Source organism: Carassius carassius, chromosome 47 (genome assembly GCF_963082965.1).
Source record: "Carassius carassius chromosome 47, fCarCar2.1, whole genome shotgun sequence".
Lineage (NCBI taxonomy): Eukaryota > Metazoa > Chordata > Actinopteri > Cypriniformes > Cyprinidae > Carassius > Carassius carassius.
The window spans coordinates 1,741,348-1,751,952 of record NC_081801.1 but is presented as its reverse complement, the minus strand read 5'-3'; positions in this window follow the sequence as shown (position 1 = coordinate 1,751,952).

Below are 10,605 nucleotides of genomic sequence, written 5' to 3'. Positions count from 1 at the left end.
AGTGGGTGGATGTGTGCTGGTCATTACACTAATCAAACCCTCACTAATGCTCCTTTAAATACACCGATCGACATCAGAAAACCCACAGCTCACCCGAGATCTCAGTAGAAGTGTGAAAACACTTCATCCAGCCAATCTTTCAACAGATGAACCCAAAGGTAACCCCAGACCGGCTTCTTTATGTGACGTGATGATCAGCGCAGCACACAAACAGATTTAGTTTTACAGGATTCCAGTAAAAGCTAATGAAAATCCTGCAAAATTACACTCATTTACTGTTTTGTTCTTGAAAATACTTTATAATGTCACAGAAAATGTTATTGCTCACAAGAGATGATTTATGCTTCATTTGTTTATCAACTTCATTTTCCTAAAACTCCTTTTGAGGAATAAAACCAGACACAAATGAGTCAATAACTGTCATACAGTAAGAATATACAATGGGGAATTTCATTTCGAGGTCTCTTCAAGACTTATATCTGAGCACAGTTTGAGACATGTCTGAGATCTTTTCTGAAACTCTAGAAGAGAAATATGAGACATTACTGGGATCGTTGTCAAAAAAAGCAGCTCCTGGAAAAGTTGCTATTAATCTCACTGCTGCTAATAAATATTTAATCACACACACAAACACACAATAAAAAATATAAATGTTAAATATTCAAATAGATTTAATGGTAAATAAATCTCATGACAACTTCAGCAACCATCTTTATTTGGTCTCAAAAAAAAAGGTTTTTAGAAGAATTAAATATAAGTACTAAATATAATATAATAATTTAAATAGACTTAAAAGAAATGGAAATATAAAATATAATAACATATTTAACTATATATATATATATATATATATATATATATATATATATATATATATATATAAACATTAATATTAAATATAAAACCATTTTTAAAGGTTAATAATTTTCATTATTTCAGCAACCTTCATTTGCTCTCCATAATTTCACCCCTTCAAATGTTATATTAAATAAATATTAAATAATATTAAATATTTAATAATAAAAATATTAAGTGCATATATTACAAATATAAAAATATATATATATACTATTATATAAATACTAATATTAAATACATAACATTAAATTTAAAGGTAATAAAATGAGTGCTGTTACATCTGCTGACACAGACACAGACGGATGGACGGACAGGCCGTGTTTATTGTGTATTGTGCGAGTGAGTGTTCCTCAGATCTGGCCGTGGGGCGGCTGGTGTGGGAGGGTCCAGTTGTGTGTGTTGTATATTTAGGGGAATTGTGCGGTGGGTTGGCGTGTTGAGGGAGGGTCTGATGGAGAAGCCCATCTGCAGCACTCAATTGTAGGTTGCATCTGAGCGCAGGGACTCGAACTAAGATAAATAATGAGAGTGAAGCTGACTGAAATAGTCCTGCTCAGAGCCCATCCAGGCCCGACTGTCTTTGCCTCCTCCTCTCTGGTTAGCATCCTGGCTAAATTTGCTTGCTGCGCTCCTGTAATTTGCGCAAGTGTGTGTGTGTGTGTGCCTCTGATACACGCTGGCAGCTGGCTTCACTTCACTACTTGTTTCTTCTTTTAGGAGATTCACATCTGACGAGGTGCTGCTTTACAGCATGTGTTTTAATATGGGTGTGTGTGTTATTACCCAACTAAATCATTTGTTCTTCAGTTAACTTACTTTGTCATTCAGACAGACAGACATCTGTACAATATGTACAATAACACAATAAAAATCTAAAATTCAGAAATGAAACAGATCATCGTATGAGATTTGAAGCTCCATTTGTATATATGTGCATAATTATATATCAACGAGCAATGAGCTGTAGTATAGTTTTAGATAAAGTACAACATCACATCGCTGGACATGTCAACTTCTCATAAGTGTAAAAGTAGACATTTATTTTATTCTAAAAAAAGCCATAATGCATACTAATAAAATAATGCATTTTTATTATATTTATACACTTCATTAATTTCTTTATACTGTAATTTGTTTATGCTATTTATTTTATAAACATATTTATTTATACTCTTTTTAATTATATTGTATTTTATTTTTGATATTTATTTTATAAATATTATAATTATCTTTATTTCTTATTTTTATTATATTTATACACTTCATTAATTTGTTTATACTGTCATTTATTTATGCTATTTATTTTATATGCATATTTATTCATTCCCTATTTATTTGTATTGTATTTTATCCATACAATTTATTTTATACGCATACTTATGTATACTCTACTTATAATGTTTATTTGATATGCATATATATATTTATATTTTTTATATTTATGCTATTTATTTTATATGCATATTTATTTATACTCTTTATTTATAATACTTTTTAAAATGCACATTTATACTCTATATTATATTTTATTTTTGCTATTTATTTTATAAGAATATCTATACTCATTTTTATTTATGCTGTTTATTTTATATGCATATTTATTTTTAAATTGTTTCAAGATCAATTGAAACAAAACCAAAATCATGCAAAGGCTGTGATTTAATTAAATAAATATATGCGCTGCTTGTTTCAGAGTTGAGAGTGGCACAGTGTTCATTTACACACGAGCATTTCGTGATCATGTGAAGGTTATGAAATTTTGAAGCCTTACAAATAGAAACAGTTTTAAAAAATGACATTTAAAAAAATGCAGTTTTATCAGAAGGAAAACGCAATTAAATATTTTTCCCCTAAATTGCGCATCCCCTGGTTTATAGTCTAATTACCTTATATAAAAGAACAAAGTCTATGGTTGTCCTGTTAGATAGCTAAGTAAATGTGTGTGTGGGTGACTTTTAAAGAAGCACTGAGAGAATGAGAAAGCGAGAGAGAGAGAGAGAGAGACAGAGCGAGAGAGAGAGAGAGAGAGAGAGAGAGAGAGACAGAGAGAGAGAGAGAGAGAGAGAGAGAGAGAGAGAGAGAGAGAGAGAGAGAGAGAGAGAGAGATGAAAAGAATGAGTGAGTGAGCGATCACCACTACACGGGCAAATCATAGCAACCACCCAAACTCCAGCGGCCTGCTCACACTTCTGATTCATGCATTACATAAGGTAACATAGCACACACACACACACACACACACACACACACACACACACACACACACACACACACACACACACACATACACACACACACACACACACACACACACACACACAGAGTCACCCATGACACAGAGATCAGACATGCATCTACAGACCTTCACTAGAGCTCCTTCTCATCCTTCATCACCTGTTGAGCTCCAGAAGATGCAATGCTCAGTCGCTCACTCTTAAGAATAAAGATTCTTCAATGCTCCTTGGGTTCAGCACAAAAAACCTCATGTTGTTGTAAAACCCCCGAAATGCTGCAAATAAATAAATCTTTCCTTGCTATTGCTAGTCACTGTTATTGAAGGGGTCTTTCGCCAATAACATTTTGTCATCATTTACTCATATCGTTCCAGACTTGTATGGCGTATTTCTCCAAACTCTTATGACTCATGTTTCTTTTTTTTCTGTGAAAGGAATACATTTTGAATAATGTTTTTCCCATATTTTGTCAATCAGTGTTTTCAAGTTCAAAAAGGACTAACTATTCCTTTAAGGGGAGGGGACTTCTCATAGACAGCATTTCTTTGGACAAAAAAACTGCTTATTTCCTCTAAACAAGATGAGTCAGAAAGAATTTGGGTCCATTTTCCTGGAAGATAATGACTTGAATATACTTGAATTAGGATGATCAGACATGAAAAAAAAAATCTCACAAAACTCAAATTTTGACCTAATAGGGCCTTGAAATGCTTAACATGTAAGAGATTATATATACTGCATAAACAACGTTTGTGCAAACATTATTGTTTATTGTGTGTAGTGTATATTACACTACACACTTAAAGGACCAGGTTACCCAACTATTCTGTCATCATTTACTCATCATCACGTCATTCCAAACCTGCATGAGTTTCCTTCTTCTGGTAAACATAAAAGAAAATATTTTGGAAAATGTCCATACAGTGGTCGTCAGTGGGCTCCACTGTTGTTTAGTTCCCATCATTCTTCAAAATATCTTCTTTTGTAAGTAAATAAAAACTGATTTTTATTTTTAGGTGGACTATCGCTTTAAATTTCAGCAGGGTATTCAAAGTCTACATTGCACAGTTCCAGGAAGACAATGACTGAACATCTGAAATGCATTTATCTCAACTTGAATTAGTTTTATCAGACATGAACTAAAACTCCAACTGAGACCTAATGGGGCCTTTAAAAACAAGAAAAAATTGGATTGTGAGGTTCCTATCAAAATATCATAAAAACTGATTTTTCATTTTTGGATAAACTGTCCCTTTATATTTTCAGCACAGTATTCATAATATACATAGCACAGATGGTATTTTTAATTGCTTCGATTGCAGCAGACTACAGCATGCTCAGAAAACTTGAATGAACCGGAAAAGAGATGTGAATTATGAACATGCAATTTCCCTCCAAACACTCACACACACACACACACACACACACACACGTTTGTTTTTGTGAAAAGTGGGTTCATCCCATAGGCGTAATGGTTTTTATTCTGTACAAACTGTATATTCTATGGCCCTATACCAACCCTACACCTAACCCTAACCCTCACAGGAAACTTTGTGCAGTTTTACTTTCTCAAAAAACTCATTCTGTATGTTTTATAAGCGTTTTGAAAAATGGAGACATGGGTTATGTCCTCATAAGTCACCCTCTCCTTGTAATACCTGTGTCATACCCATGTCATTATACAGAGTTGTTCACCTGATATGTCACAAAAACAAGAACACACACACACACACATGGGTGTCACACTGTGACCCCATCTTTCATTGTGCTGCTCAGATGAAAGAGAGCTTCTTCAGGACGGCGGTCAGTTAAACGAGTGCAGCCAACGCCGAGTCCAGCAAACAGCCACCCCGCCTCGCACCACACTGAAAAAGCCTATTTTAGCATCTCACCGCCAAAAACGGCCTTACCCATAATCCCTCAGTGAGCAGTCACGCCCTCCCAGCCTGCCAGGATCCTGATAGCTAGCCGGAGTGATTACTAGTTTAAATTCTTCTGACCAGCATGTGGTCACCCGTGGACTGGTGTCAGACGGCACGCCCACAGTCCGCTCGCTGACCGTCTGATGCTGAACCGGACCGCACCTGAGACAATCACAACATCCAATCAGACTGAACCTGCAGGAGTCAGATGCACACCTTTAATTAGCTGTTTAGTTAGTTTACTTGTATTATCCAATTCTATATTTGCTTTAAGTTTGTATTCCTTTACTACTACGGTAATGGCACTTCTATAGAATTATGTCCTATCTGTTTGTATTGCTTGGCTTAACTTGAATTTTTTTCTTCTTCTATTAATTAAAATGTTAAAAAGTAGAGTCACTGCAGGGTAAAAATTAACAACAGATCTCGGCATAATTTTCCCAGCTGATTAAGCACTCATTTGTTTTGTATTGCATGTTTTATCAAATGTCATGTTTAAATATGCTAATAAGGCATTATCTAATTAAATATGGACTAATACATCTAAATAGTGGATAAAGCCTATAATAGCATCTATAATGTGTATAATATATAATTTGTTATTTAAATTTTAATATATATTTCAAGCATATTTCACACATTTGTATTCTGAAGCACAATATAAACGCTGTACAGTAAATGAGGTATTTGAAAAAGAACACCCAGTTATTGATGTTAATCTGGCACCTGGTGCTAATTTGCAGTGGATAAGACACATGCCTTTGGTATGAGAGACCCGGGTTCGAATCCACTGTGAGACACCAATGTGTCCCAGACACTTAACCCCTAGTTGCTCCAGAGGCGTGTGACCTCTGACATATAAAGCAATTGTAAGTCGCTTTGGATAAAAGCATCAGCTAAATGAATAAATGTAAATGTCTGAAGGGTTGCTCTAAGGTGACTGAAAGCCTGAAACAGCAGGTTGTCCAGATGACGACCCTTTCAGCCACTGCAAGATTTGGTTGTTCCAAATCTGTGATTTCTAGATTATTGTAGAATCTAGAATATTAATACATTGCAGCTTTACAATGACACTAATTAATCCAAGTCTCCTAAATTTGTGCTGGTCACAAATGCACGAGAAGGCAAGATAATGCAGAGACTCTCGATGGAGAATCGGTTCAGCACTGCAGCTGGAATTGCTGAACAGTTCACTGCTGAACAGGTTATCTGTTTAAGAGAAGTTGGTCAGAAAGCACACTCTGCAGTGACCAAAGCTCTCAAAAGGCTAGATTCACCTTTGCTCGGGAGCATGTTGTGTGGAGAGAGGAGAACTGGTCCAGAGTTCACTTTATTGATGAGAGCAAGTTTAATTTATTGGGTCTGATTGGAAATATTGTGTTTGGCATCAAACTGTTGAAAGACTGAAGTGCGTAAAAAAGTCAGTGAAAGCTAGGAGGAGGAAGCGGTTCCTTGAAGCTGAAAACACTGAATTAATGAAAAGGTCGACCCATAGTCCTGATCTAAACCCAATTGAAAATCTCTGGAAAATCATTGGCAATGAAGTCATGTGTAAGAAACCAGCTACAGTCACCGAAATATGGAGCGGACCAAGATCACAGCAGCGCAGTGTGAGAAACTAATGAAGTCCTGCAGCCGCAAATGTGCTGAAGTCACTTAAAACAGAGGCCTCTATAATTCCTACTCATTTCTGACAGATGTAACCCTCCAAATGTTTAGTTGTGATCATCTTTCATGCTACACTGAAAAAAAAAAACGTGGGTTGTTTCAACCCAACTTTTGGGTTAAAACCTTAAAAGGTGGAGTTGATGTTATGAGCAGTTTTGTAATATTCTCCAGTAAATATAAATAAATAAATGAAAACTGTATGATGAGAGGATGATGTTATGGATGCACTCCAGAGTCAGTCTGAATAGACATCAGTCTAAACTTCCTGCTGAACAAACCACATCAAGAGGAAAAGTGTATAAAGATGGTAACCTTTTATAAATTGACATCACACTTCCTGTCACATAAATAACAGAAGCTTCTCGAAATGACAGGAGGAAACGGTTTTATGTTCAGTGTAGGAATAAAAACACTTTGCACTGTGTTTTCCACAGTTATGTGTGGATTTGAGTCTAGTGAGTGGCTCCAAAACAACACTCATCCAAAAACAAATACAAGTACAAAACTGGGATTGGGAAGTAAATAAAACTCATCAAATGACCCATCTACTACAGAAGAGATCAGACAACTGATCTTCTAAATCTTCTAACAACATTTCCTCAATGTTTTTTTTTCTTTCTTCATGTGGCAGCCTTTCCAAAACTGTTTGAGGTTTGAGGCTCTTCATCAGAAAGGCTGAATTTGCTGCAACTACAATGAATGATGTGTATCTGCAAACTTATGGTGACAACATAAATTCACTTTTCAATACTCATGTAAAATAATTTAATTATGTTTTGACTGTGGGAAAATATTTAAACCAAGTAAAAGCAAATAAAAACTTAAATTAACCAAAAACTTCTGCAAAACCGGTCACATTTTTAATTTATACGTAATAACACTGACTCCATCAACACACTCCATCTTTGCATTAAGCCATGTTAAAATAATTTTGAACCCATTTTAATTTTATTTTATATTTATGACATTATACTTGTATTTACTGTCCTTGCTGAATAAAAGATTGTAATAATAAAATAAAAATAAAAAGCATTCTAACCCCAAAATTACCAGTTTCTATGAAGCATATGAAACTGTTTTCAATATTGATAATGATCCGAAATGTTTCTCGAGCAGCAAATCAGCATATTAGAATGATTTCTGGATCATGTGACCCTGAAAATATAAGTAATGGCTTTAATTTGAAAATTGAAACAAAGTATACTTTTCAGGGCCTGTAAGTAATACTTCTGCCCGGAATGTTTCACCCCCCGTTGGCAGGTGTGGCAAAAATGTCATTTTTGTACCGTACCCAAAGACACGAGTAAGAACAGAAGCAAATCCAGCGGGCAAGTTTAGACACGAGAGAGTGTGAGATCGCAGTGAGTGGGTTTAACTCAGTACAGCTCTACTAGACCAGACCCACCCACCCCGAGAGAGAGAGAGAGAGAGAGATGGGACAGGGGATCGGGGGAAGAATGGAGAGTTGAGGGCCGTGTGTGTGAAAGTGTGTAGGAGAGCCTAAGAAAAATATTCTGACCTGGCAGCAATATCACCGGAGAGGGCGAGAGAGAGAGAGAGAGAGAGAGAGAGAGAGAGGATTGGAGGAGGGTGAGGTAATCTATGAGTGTGTGGTTGGATTACATTCCATCTCTAGTCCTCTCATGCAGTGGGTTGTGGGACAGAGAGAGAGAAAGAGCTGAGAGAGGGAGAGAGAAGGCTGGTGTGAACCAGTCGGAGCACTTTAGGGGTGTAGTCGGCACTGACAAACACTAACAGTACACTCTGTTTCTCTAGTGCACACACATTTCTCTAAATTACTAGCACTAATAAATTAAATGATGTATATATATATAAATATATAGCACTGAATATATAGATGAATATAAATGCATAATAACTACGTAATAATGCATTATATGTACTGTATATAATAAATTGTAATTTATGATGTTTAAAAATGTGGCTTAAGGTTAAAAAAACACATAATTTTCCACATACTGTACATTATTGTTTCTCCTCTATGCCCCACCTTTCTGAAAAGTGTCGATTTTAACAAAGCTCATCATTCTTAAAAGCGAGGTGTGCTCTGATTGGCCAGTTATCCAGTGCTTTGAGATTGGCCGAATGCCTCAAGCATTTGGCGGAAATGTTACGCCCCTTATCATACTGTGATGGGTGTCCCGTTCAGAACACTGGTGCGTAATTACTGATTATGGTGACTTATACTGTGTTTTTATGCGTTGCATTGTGCCATGTAAACAAAAAACTGCATTTGTGATCTTATCTATTCACAAACAGCTTGTAACACACCAAAGAGAAAGGAAAACTTGAAACCGCATCATATGACCCCTTTAATAATTATATAAATAATAAATATTTATACACACACATACTTATAGTACATAATGCATACATACATAATAAAAGCCTACATATTAGCTTTTTATGTCTTAAGTCATTTTGAAAAAAAGCATCTGCTAAATGTAAACGTAGGTTAATTGTTTTATTTAGAAATATATACAATATAATATATAATATATAAATATTTATAAATACATATGTATTTATTTATTTATCCAGTCATCTGTAATTTTGTCATACTGTACAAAAAGAATGAAAATATTTTATTATTAAATAATATTAATATAATGTGTTTCAACTCCAGAATGGGACAAACCCAATACATCTTTCAAGATGTGGTAGAAAATAGATGAGATTAGTTCATAAAAATAATAAAAAATAATTTTAAGTAAGTCCACAGGGTCAAAAGAGGCCAAAGTTGAAGAAACACCCATTTGTGTCTTTCTATAAGGGAGATGTTTGTTACTGCACAGGGAAACACACACACACACACACTGCAGGAAAGGAAGTGGTTGATATTTTGCAGTTTCAGCTGAAAGAGTGAGTCCTCATTTATAGGTCTGTCTCATTTCAAACAATCAGTGATCACAAAACAGAGAGAGAAAGAGGCAGAAAAAACTAGACGGTGTCATTCATCTTTCTGAAACACAAAAATCAATGAAAGAGAGAATCCGATGAAGACTCTTATCATATTAATGGTCTTGAACTGGAAATCAAGCATTTTTACAATAACATCATGTTTCTGTGTGATGCTGCATCCACTGATGTGCGTCAGACCACAGTTTCATCGCATTTTTCATTGCATCACATTTTTATCTGACGAGTTGTGGAAGTTCACAACGAGTCATTTTAGTATCTTTGTTTCAATGAAGCTTTGAGTTCTGAAAGTTACAGTATGTTTTCAAAGTCAAACATCAAACTCTTATGTCAAAGGATCAAAAAAGATTTGAATTCTCATCATATGAGTCCTTTTAGAGAAAAAGAAAGCAAAAAAAAAAAAGTTGCCTTATTTTGGCAATCATGTATTGAAGCTGGTTTCCACCACAGAATAACATAAATAAATAAATGAATCAATGGATAAAAAAGGTAATTGTGACCTTTTTTTTATCTCTCACCATTCTGAATTATATTTCACAATTTGGCCTTTCTAACATTTCATATATTTTTCTCTCAGAATTGCGAGATAAAAACTAGATATAAATACAAATTCAGAATTGTGAGATAAATGGTTTCAATGACCTTTTTTTAAAAAAATTTTTATGTCGTGGTTGAATTGTGAGAAAAAAATTTAGTTAAGTCACAATTATATTTTCTTTGTCTTATTCTGTGGCGAAAAAAAATATAACAGAATTGCGAGAAGTAAACTTGAAATTGCGAGAAAGTCTGAATTCTGAGAAAAAGTCTGACTTTGAAAGGTATAAACTGAGAATAAAAAGAAAAGTCACAATTGTGGGGGTTTTTTCAAGATGGAACTAAAAACAAAACAGAATTGCAAGATGTTAACTTGAAACAAAGTAGAAATTCGCAATTATCTCGCAACTGTGAGATACAAACTGAATTGCAAGAAAAATTCAGAATTA